The 11,163-nt window shown below is 37.1% G+C and overlaps 1 non-coding gene across 1 annotated transcript; it reads left to right on the top strand.

Annotated features, from left to right (window-relative positions):
• The first annotated feature begins 379 nt into the window (after positions 1 to 379).
• Positions 380 to 517, top strand: LOC125481154. Its single transcript, XR_007261235.1, has one exon. It is a non-coding gene; the product is annotated as a small nucleolar RNA SNORA44 (small nucleolar RNA).
• Positions 518 to 11,163: the final 10,646 nt, after the last annotated feature.

Genomic DNA, 11,163 nt, shown 5'->3' with positions numbered 1-11,163 from the left:
CCTGAAGAATTGTCCAGTTTGGTTGCCACACTTCAGGACGGATGTGAGCACATTGGAGAGAGTGCAGAAGAGATTTGCTAGAATGGTTCCAGGGATGAGATACTTTAGCATAGCTTGGAGAAGTTGGAACTGTTTTCCTTGAAGTGAAGATGGATAAGAGGAGATTTGATATAAGTTTTCAAAATCATGAGGGATCTGAACAGTGTAGATGGGGAGAAACTGTTTCCACTTGTAAAAGGATCAAGAACAAAAGTGGATTCTCCAACAACAAGCTGCAGCTTCGTAGTTGATAACTGTGGATTCTCCAACAACTAGCTGCAGCTTCGTAGTTGATAACTGTGGATTCTCCAACAACAAGCTGCAGCTTCGTAGTTGATAACTGTGGATTCTCCAACAACTAGTTGCAGCTTCGTAGTTGATAACTGTGGATTCTCCAACAACATGCAAGAAAATTGGAGAGACTTTGACAGCATTGGACCTGTATTTCCTCTGATTGTCACTCGACTCTCCTACATCTTGATGCAAAACACCTGCACATCTGCCAATGTGGTATACTGCATCCGCTGTACCCGGCGTGGCTTTCTCTACATCGGGGAAACCAAGCGGAGACTTGGGGACTGCTTTGCAGAACACCTATGCTCGGTTCGCAACAAACAACTGCACCTCCCAGTCGCGAACCATTTCAACTCCCCCTCCCATTCCTCAGACGACATGTCCATCCTGGGCCTCCTGCAGTGCCACAACGATGCCACCCGAAGGTTGCAGGAACAGCAACTCATATTCCGCTTGGGAACCCTGCAGCCCAATGGCATCAATGTGGATTTCACAAGTTTCAAAATCTCCCCTCCCCCCACCGCATCCCAAAACCAGTCCAGCTCGTCCCTGCCTCCCTAACCTGTTCTTCCTCCCACCTATCCCCTCCTCCCACCTCAAGCCGCACCTCCATCTCCTACCGACCAACCTCATCCCGCCCCCTTGACCTGTCCGTCCTCCCTGGACTGACCTATCCCCTTCCTAACTCCCTACCTACACTCACCTTTCCTGGCTCCATCCCCGCCTCTTCGACCTGTTTGTTTCCTCTCCACTTATCCTCTCCTCTATCCCTCTTCTATCCGCCTCCCACTCTCTCCCTATTTATTTCAAAACCCCCTTCCCCTCCCCCTTTTCTGATGAAGGGTCTAGGCCCGAAACGTCAGCCTCTCTGCTCCTATGATGCTGCTTGGCCTGCTGTGTTCATCCAGCCCTGCACCTTGTTGTCTCGGATTCTCCAGCATCTGCAGTTCCTACTATCTCAGGAACAAAAGGACACAGTTTTAAAATAAGTTTCAAATGAAGCAGATGTGATGTAAGAAACTTTTTCAGAGAGCAAGTATTAAGGTCTGGAATTCACTGCCTGAAAGTGTTACGAAAGCAGGTTCAATCGAGGCATTCAAGAGAATGTTAAATGATTATTCGAATAGAAGCAATGTGAGGTTATGTGGAAAAGCAGGAAAATGTCATAGTACTAATTCTAAAGAAAGAGCTGATATGATGGGTCAAATGGCCTCCTGAACCATCATGATTCTGTGAAGATCACCTTTCACTTGAAATGTTTTAAGGCCTAATCTTTCCTCATAAGATAACCCCCTCGTTTCAGGAATCAGTCAAATGACTGTTTCTATCGCAAGGTATATCCTTTCTTCAATAAGGAGACTGAAACTGTACACAACTCTGTATGTGGTCTCACCAATGCTCTGTACAACAGTGGTAGAGAATCCCTACTTTTATGTTTCATCCCTTGCAATATTCAACAACATGCCACCTGTCTTCCTAATCACTTGCTTTCTTGTACCCTAACTTTTTATGCTTCATGTACCAAGATACTTAGATAATTTTGTATCTGAGTTTTGCAATCTCTCTCTCTTTAAGTAATATGCTATGATTCTATTCCTGCTAGAGTGGACAAGTTTACGTTTTCCCACGTGTCATCTGCCAATACTTTTGTTCTAATCTGTACCTTTGCAGTCACCTTGTGTCTTCACAAATTATTTTCCTACCTATCTTTGTGTCATCTGCAAATTTAGCAACTGTGCATTCTGCCCTTTCTTCAAAGTTACTGTTGTAGATTGTAAATAGTTGAGGCCCCAGCATCGTTTCTTGTGACATTTCGACACATTACATCTTGCCAATCCAAAATGCTTTCTGTGTTTTCTATCAGCCAACCAGTCCTCCATCAACACTAATCTGTTGTTATCAACACCATTTTATGCATTATCTTCTGGTGTGGCACATTATTAAGTACCTTTGGGAAATCTAAATAAACCCCATCCACAAGTTTCCTCTTATCGTCTTATTCTTGCCTTTGTTAATTCTAAATTTGACTGTTCAAACAAACTCATGTCAGATTCTGACCTTCCATCGTCAATTAACGTGAGCTCATTTCATATCCTGCCTTATACCAAGTCCTGTTTTGTCTATCAACCATATGCATGTTGACCTATGTTAGCTCCAAGTTCAGCAACATCTTAAGGTTAAAATTCTCCTTGTTTTCACAGTCCCTAAGTGACCTCTGTCTTCACTAGCTCTGTAAGCTCCTGTAATTACCGCCCTCCATGAAATCAGTGTTCCTTTGGTTTGGATTTTTGCAATCCTGTAATTTGAATCACTGCATGGTGGTTACACCATAATTTAAAAGAACTAAGCTTGAATTTTTTTCCTGACACTTCCCTGTTTCTTTATTCCTCTTCTACCTTTAAGGCGTTCCTTAAAACTTACGGTGTTGATCTTTTTGCTCATTGGACCTAATATCCTCTTAAATACTAAGCTTTTGTTGATGGTGCTATGTAAGCACGAGTTGTTGTATTTCTTGTTCTCGCAAGCTTTGCATGATGTAAAATTAATTCTTTAGAATAACACATTCCATGATAGCATGTTACAATCCAGTGAGGGAATTTTAAGCCCTAAATGATCAAAAGATGCATATAATGTTTCAAGTGACAGAATATGTGTCATGAAATCAATGAATTCTTGTATAAAAGGGTATATAAATGAAACAATTACAATGCAGATAATGTAACAAATCATCAACCCTTTCACTTTTCCTATTGGCATTTAGGAGTTTAAATATATTATGGTAAAATGTAAGCAGAAATCCTTCAAAAGTATCTTTTATAGGTGCAGTTAAATGAGCAAATGTGCCAAACAAATGTGAGATGTTCTGCCTTTATGGAGTTACTCAAAGAACAATGGACAGGAGCAAACAAACTTCTTCACACCATGGGTAAACAAAAGTTATCAGACTTTACAATCTCAAATTTCACAACTGAATTTGTTTTTGACGAGAAAATTTGCGTTTGCAATATGAAACAACACACCATGCCATAAATCAGAAGAACGTGTTAGATTCTTATTGGACTTTATTTATCCTGACTCCAAATGCAGAAAACTAAATTTTTGTCATCATGGAAATGTAACATCTTTGAAATGTAGCAAGCCTGTCCAATTACTGGCAGTTTCTTTCATAAAGATATTCATCAACTCAGTTGGATGATTCCTTTATCTTTAAGTCTACTCATTGCTTCGATCTCCATGTTAAGATTAGAACTCCTGTTTTCCCATTTCAGAAAATATCTCCAGACTTGACCTCTTTAAAATATTTGATTTCCATTATTCAGATAACCTTTACTGTCCTATCTTGTATTTTGTTATACACATCTGTGTTTCGATCTTGTCATGTTATTTTTCTCTCTTTCTCATCCACTCTCTCTCTTTCTTTCTTGAACTTTGTCATGTTAAGGGCAAATAATATGAAATATAGGAAAGTATGCTAACGGAAATGTAGATGGATGTCCTTTTGAAGTTAATGCTTAAAGACAGTTTTACACTGTTGTGTACTTGTAGTACATGAGTTTTCTACCTACAGTTTTCCAAACAGTTCTGAAGAAGGGCCTCTGGATCCGATGTGTTAACTCTGCTTTCTCTTAACAGATGCTGGCAGACCTACGGAGTTTTTCCAACAATTTCTGTTTTGGTTTCTAATTACCAGCATCCGTAGTTCTTGTTTATTTTTGTTATGTGTTTATGGCTATATGACGCTCATTGCAGTTCAAAAGTAATTCATTATATGAAGCACCATGGCATTCTGACATGTTAAAACATATGAGAAGTGGAAGCACTGTTACGAGGTAATCTAAGATTTGTAATGTTACAATTAGACTGGTAATCTTGTTATCTGACCTAGATCTGTCCATACATTGATGCACGGATGCTATTGGACTACTTTTGTTGGACTTTGATCAGTCATCGTGCAATCAGCCCTTTGTCATAACTAACATTCTACGTGGCTATGGAAAAAGGTGGAGGTCATCGGGCTTGCTTAATTGGGAAATGCATTCTCTAATCCTTTGGGATACATTAAAAGTTTTGAATTTATAAAAACTTCATAAGTTTATTTACCTCCCTATATTAAACTGCTCTGTGGATTTGTTCTTGAAAATTTATATTTTATAGGCTATAATTGCCCATATAAATACTTACTGTCTTGAATACTCGTTACTTTTCACTAATGTCACAGTTTCTAGCTTCATCAGTGAGCAAAAATACATAGCTTATTTCTGCACTGTGATTTTTATCAGCCATTTTGGTATTTAGCCTTCATGCAAGCAAATAATTCCAATCCAGTTATCAACCTGCTCTCTCACTAAGCAGCACAATATAGCAATTGAACAATTTGTAACAGCATTCACTTGCCACCATTTTTAAAAAATTCTTTGTAACTGACTGAGATATTTAGTTGGTCAGACACCATCAGGGTCCATGTCATTAAACTAAAATGTGAACTCAGTTTCTCTTTCCACATATGCTACGTGACCTGCTGAGTATTTCAGGCAGTTTCTGGTTTTATTTCAGAATCCCAACTTCTGTAGAAATTTTTTTTTTATTTTTATCTCCTACTCTCGCTTTTATCTAACCATTTTTAGTCCAGTTTTCAATTCCCTTAATCTTGTCCAGTAATATACTTTTTTTTGTCAAGAGCTGGTACCCAAAGTGTTAGAATCCTTTCTGCATTGCAAATCCTCTACTTAGTGAGTTTGCTTGCCTTCTCAAAGAATTCTGAGGTTTTTGAGCTGTAATCGTCCCATTTGAAATTTGTACAAGTTACTTATAAATGTTTTCACTTAATCCAATAAATTGGCATCATTTTCCTTGCTTTTACATTATTTCTCTCCAACAAACAATAATGCAATTGACCTGTAAATACCTTGATTAGCTGCCTTCCTTCTTAAAATTAACTACTTCATCAGTGTCTCTTCAGCTATCTGGCAAAGAACCACATTCAAGAAATCCGTGACTTACGTTGAGGAAAATAATGAGTTTACTGGGCTACACGTTACAACCTTTCCATTTACAGCCATTATGTATACAATTGTTGACTTTAGAGTTCCACAGAGCTCCAGCGGATCCTTTGTGGGAAAGAAATAGCATTTAAATCCTTAGCATTGTCTTCAGATATCATCATTGCCTCACTTGTTCTTCCATAGTAATCCTTATTTAATTTTCATGACTCTGCATGCAGCATCTTCTACTCCAACATGTCTGATCTTCATTCTTTAACCTGTTGTGAGCAGATACTTCACCAACATGTAGGGCCATGTACCTTGTAACTTCCTTCTTTGTTTCAGTACCAACCCCCATGCCTTCCCAAGACCATTCGCTTTGACTATGCCTTCATTTACTCCATTTTGTAACTCCAGTGTAATCATCCCTTTTCCTGAGAGGGGTTCAGGAATACATGTTATTGAGGGGATCTGCAACCCCTTTGCTCGCACCGTTCTTCTGGCAGATGTGGACCATCACAGGAAAAGCTCAGAATTACTCCAGTTTTCTGTCTTCATCCTCCCATGCTAAGTTAAAACGTCTAGTGAGCTTTAAAATCATTCCACTTAACCCGAAAATTTCGGAAGATCCCTATGGCAGTTCTTTATTCCTTAAAGTTCAAACATCCCACTGGTTTTCTCTAGTTTTTAAATGTTTTTGTAAGCATTTTTTACTTAGTTCTAACACAAAACTATCCTCTGCTCTCGACAGCAACAACTGCCTTTGAGAGCACTGATTTTTGTGGTGCTCATTTTCCTACCATCTGTCCTTCTGAACAGCTTTTCTTTGCTTTTACTGTCTGCTTTCTGCCTAGCTAAATAACTAACAATCTCTTTGTTCCCTGTTTCCACTTGCTCTGACCTTTGTTCGTTAGTGTATTATCTAGTGCTTTATACAAGGTCTTCTGAAATTCCAGATGAACTGAATCTACTACTATACATTGTCTGTTCTGTTACCTCTTCAAATAAATCAGATTGGTCAAACAAGACTTTTGCTCCTAGAAAGCATGCTGACTATTCATTACAGTGATTTCTAGACATTCTTCTACTTTCTCATTTTTAGTTGATATTTTGTTATATTTCCTACCACCGACATTAAGCTAAATGATTTATGGATCATTGGACATGTCCCATCTTCCTTCTTAAATATTGACATATTGTTTGCTGTAGGGTGTTGTGATATCCCATGTTTCTTTCTAAGACATTATTAAATCTGAGGTGGTACCTGTCCAATCTCTTCCTTGACTCAGGTCAGGGGTATATTTTTTAAGAATTAATTAATTCTCCTCTTTTTTTTATTGTACAGGCCATTTATTATAGTTTCTAATGACATCATTTAATTAAGAAGGATCTGAAGGCATTAAAAAGATTCAAGTAACATTCATGAGGGTGGTTCCAATGATAAGGCAGAGGATGACGTTAGATTTGATAAGCTGAAGCTGTTCCCCACAGAGAAGAGAGCATGGAGAGAAAATTTGACCATGAAGCTTAAGATCATAAGTCTATCTAGAGTGAATAGGACTGTTTCTATCGCTGAAATATTCAAGAATCAGTGGGCACTAATTTAAAGTCATTTGTAAAAGAAATATCAGCAACATGAGAAAAAAAAACTTTCCTATGCAGTGAGAGGTCATTTCCTGAAAGTATGGTAGAGGCAGATAGAATTGAGGTCTTCAAAGGGAATTGGGTAGTTACATGAAGAGAAAACATTTGCAAGACTGGGAATAAAACTAGGCAAGTTCCTGTTGTGGGGAGCCACTGCAGAGATGATGGGCTGAGAAACCACCAATGTTGTAACCTTACCCGTTCTGCATCATTATTTGCCAATATTGGTATCCAACATCATCCAATATTCTATTTTTAGCACCTCAAATTTGTTTTTTTTCTCTCAAATCTATTAACCTGTCTTTGTTACACGGACGTCCTTTCCAATAATTATTTTAAAGTGTCTTATATTAGAGTCACTATTGGCTTCAGCTTTCATGGTCTTGCTGTAGTTTTAAAATGGCCCTCCCAAGGCAGCATACAGAACAGAATCTAAACTATTAACAACATAATTGGATCAGATTTCTACTGGCTAAAGACACCAGTATAAATGAGGAAGGTAAGTTTTATACAATTTACTATTTTTTTTTTTTAACAATTCTACACTTGAGAAATTTGGAAATATTTGTGAGTGACCTGATTCATAAGTTCTCAAGTTAGCTACAGTGACAGCTAATCCAGGATGATCAATCCTGTTTGTAATATGGCTCAAATTTACTTGGTAGAAGTGATATGGATTTGTACAAAGGGGCCTGTTCTCTGCCAGCATAAGGGATATGTTCAAACCTTTGTCATTTTTGAAATACTCAGGAACTTGTGGAACTTAAAGTACTTCACTGCTTCCTCCATGGCAACACCTTAGCCAATCACAGTTAACTTTCCAACTAGTTAGTACTCTACAGCTATCCTGCAGTACACATTGTTTGGCATTTTTACATTTGTCCTGGTGAATGCAAAGCAAAATATCTCTTTTTAGCATTATTGAAGTTCTCAAGTGTACTTCAAGAGGCAAAACAGATGAACCATGTTTCAGAAGCTTTCATTAGTGTTGCATTGGTGAACAGGACAAATTTGGAACTTGAAAAATAATGAATTCAGTTTAGGGAAGTAAAAGTATTATCTGCACAGAAACCAATCGTTTTGGAAAGTGTGGTTGTGATATATTAACTTTATAGTCGCAGTAAATTTTGATATATGTAGTTGCTACTTAAATAATACTTTTTAAATTGTATTTTGTATGTTCGAATATTTGTCTCTGCTAAAATGTGAAGCATGAGAAATGAGACATTAATGTCTTGTTTTCCAAATCCTTTTTGGACAAAAATCTTGATCTGCAGCTTTTGAGGTTAGACCCATTATTGTGCTAGCTTTATTGTAAGAATTATTCAAAAAGCGAAATTGTGGCTTTTGTGTTTTATTACTATGAAATACTTATTTGTGATAACAAGTTGTAAGGCATTTGGAATAATAATTACAAATGTTTTATTTTTTAACATGCAAAAGAACAGAAGTTCATTTGAACTGTTACAGTGAAATAAATTCAGATCATTACTTCATAAAGTTTACAAAATACAGACGTAAATTGTGTTCCCAAAGTGTGGATTGAACCTTTGTAGTGAACAGGATAGTGGCCTATAGAACTGACAGGCAAATCTGTAATTGCACTGGCTGTCAATTCATAGGTCATAGTCCTGTACACCATACCTCATGGAAAATCAACAACAATACTGGGTCAGTTAATTTGTAGAAACAGTGTGCCTTCAGTAGGGAAGGGATCCTTGATATGTTAGTGCCCATCGAAAGTAACAGCAGCTCCACTGGAAGCCCGTGCCATCCAAATGGAGTTGCTGTTACACCTGATGCACACTGCTGTTCTCTTGTTTTTGTAATGGCTTTTTTCAAGGTGAATTTAATCTCCCACAATCATGACAATGGAATTGTTCCTTTTGTTGTTGAAACTGATCTACGACAGAAACACAGTGTTATCAACAGTTTAAAATCGATTAGCATGTTATATGCACTTATTTGTAGAAAATGGTAATCTGTAACAAGTCATTGATAATGTAGAAAAGAATACTATTTTGCAGAGGTGTTAGCTTTTTCTTTTGACTGTCCAGCATACATTAAATTTTAAGATGTTTGGATGGCATCCAGAATGACTTGGAGTATTAGGAGAAACTCTTTTGAATAAGAATTTCAATTGAGAGCCCAGAGAAAGAAAATTGTACAGCCACATATTTTTCACAGATGCAGAGTCTTAAATATGACTATAACATAATGCGAGATAATCAGACCCAAGTTCAGAAGTAAAGTCAGTTCAGCAAAATAAATGAAATAGATCCCAGAAAGAATTTTGTGTCAAGAGTGATGAAGATTCCTACTCTAGATATGGTGATTCATACTTTAGGGACTTTGAAAGCCAAGTCTGATACTAAGCTGTGAAAACTGCAAGACGAGAGGGACAAGCGTTGTTGGCTGATTGATGTGGCTGTACCAATCTTTGAGACACGATAAGAGATTGAAGAATTTGTTGGAACTGAGTTGAGATTTTTCTTCAAATATTAACTAGATTTTTACTTAAGCAAACTAAGGAGTAAAATTAATTCTTTAGAATAACACATTCCATGTTAGCATGTTACAATCCAGTGAGGGAATTTTAAGCCTTAAATGATCAAAAGATGCACATAATGTTTCAAGTGACAAAATATGTGTCATGAAATCAATGAATTCTTTTTAAATATGGTATATAAATGAGACAATTACAATGTAATTAATCTAACAAATCATCAACCGCTTTCACTTTTCCTATTGGCATTTAGGAGCTTAAATATGTTATGGTAAAATGAAAGTTAGTAATATATACGTTAATACGGTCTTTTCCTATTTTATGAAGTGCCTTTATAATAGTGGGGGTTAACTCAATTGGCTGGCTGACCAGTTTGCGATGCAAAGTGATGTCACTAACATGGGTTCACTTCCCACATGGCTGAGGTTACCGTGAAGCGCGCTACTTCTGAACCTCTCCTCTTGCCTGAGGGGTGGTGAACCTCAAGTTAAAGCAGCACCAATCATCTCTGTCTAAAGAGAGAGCAGCCCTATGGTCTGGTCGGACTATAGCAACTTTACTTATTATTGGAACTATTATGTTATATTATACTACCTTATAATTTATTTTCAATAGGTAATGCAAAGAATCCTTACAATCAAAGAAACAATAAAGAAGTTTTTTTTGTTCTATAGTCAGCAGCAGTATCTGAAAAGTAACTTACAATCTTACCATAGTTTATACTGGGATCTTCTCACATCTCTTGTACTTAGAAATATAAGTTTGTCATCTAATTCATTGGTTATCATTCTCATTTAATACACACAAGTAAAATACTTGTCACATGCAACAAAATCAATTCTTTGAAATTTGTTAAATTTTCATGGAACTTACTTGTTTCAGAAGAATGGATTTGCTTAGCGACTTGTGTATCCACATTAACAGGGAAGGAAGGAGCAGCACTTTGTTGTTGGAAGTTATCTTGTCTGTCTGGTTCTACTCTCGATCCTTGAGAGATATTCATGAGGAAGGCCATAAGTAGTTTACTTTCAACTTCCATCTGCAAGTCATCAGTTTATTGCAGCAATGTTTCTACCAAAGTAGATAAGCATTCTGCACAGTCAATATCAATCTCTCAACTCATTGGTTGGTGTCATGGTAGCTCATTACCTCATTCCATTTGCTGTTGAAACCAAGTGCAAGTCATGTAATGCTAGAACTCCACCTAGATCTGCACCTGTACATCAAGGGCCAAGTTTTTTTTTCCCCATCAGCTAATTACTTAAATCAAAAGGATTAATTTGTTGGCTACATAAACTTGCATTTTGCTGAAATATGCACTTTATCATTTCCAACATATTTCTGTAGTTTATCTTATTTGGTTTTGCAGCTTTTTAAAACTTTGGTATTGAATATTTGTACCGAGAGTCTATAACCAAATGCTGCTTTAGCTTCAAGTTTTATAGCACAGTTACATTATCATTGCAACTTTTAAACAGTGGATGTATAAGCTCTTAAATGCTTATGCAACAGACTCCCTACCTGCTACAAACGGATTTTATCAACATTGTGACAATATCTACTCAGTTGAACTCTGATAATGCATCTTGCATTTTAAGAAAATTTACTTCAAAACTTACTGTGCATACTTCAGAGGACTTGAACTTAAATCCAACCATAGCAGGCTGAGATTTTGAATCTAATTTGGAAGGAAATCAG

This window comes from Rhincodon typus, unplaced genomic scaffold (assembly GCF_021869965.1).
Source record: "Rhincodon typus isolate 14 unplaced genomic scaffold, sRhiTyp1.1 hic_rhity00001037, whole genome shotgun sequence".
NCBI classification, from domain to species: Eukaryota; Metazoa; Chordata; class Chondrichthyes; order Orectolobiformes; family Rhincodontidae; genus Rhincodon; species Rhincodon typus.
Note: the sequence above shows the minus strand (reverse complement) of the source record. Positions and strands in the feature narration are given on the sequence as shown.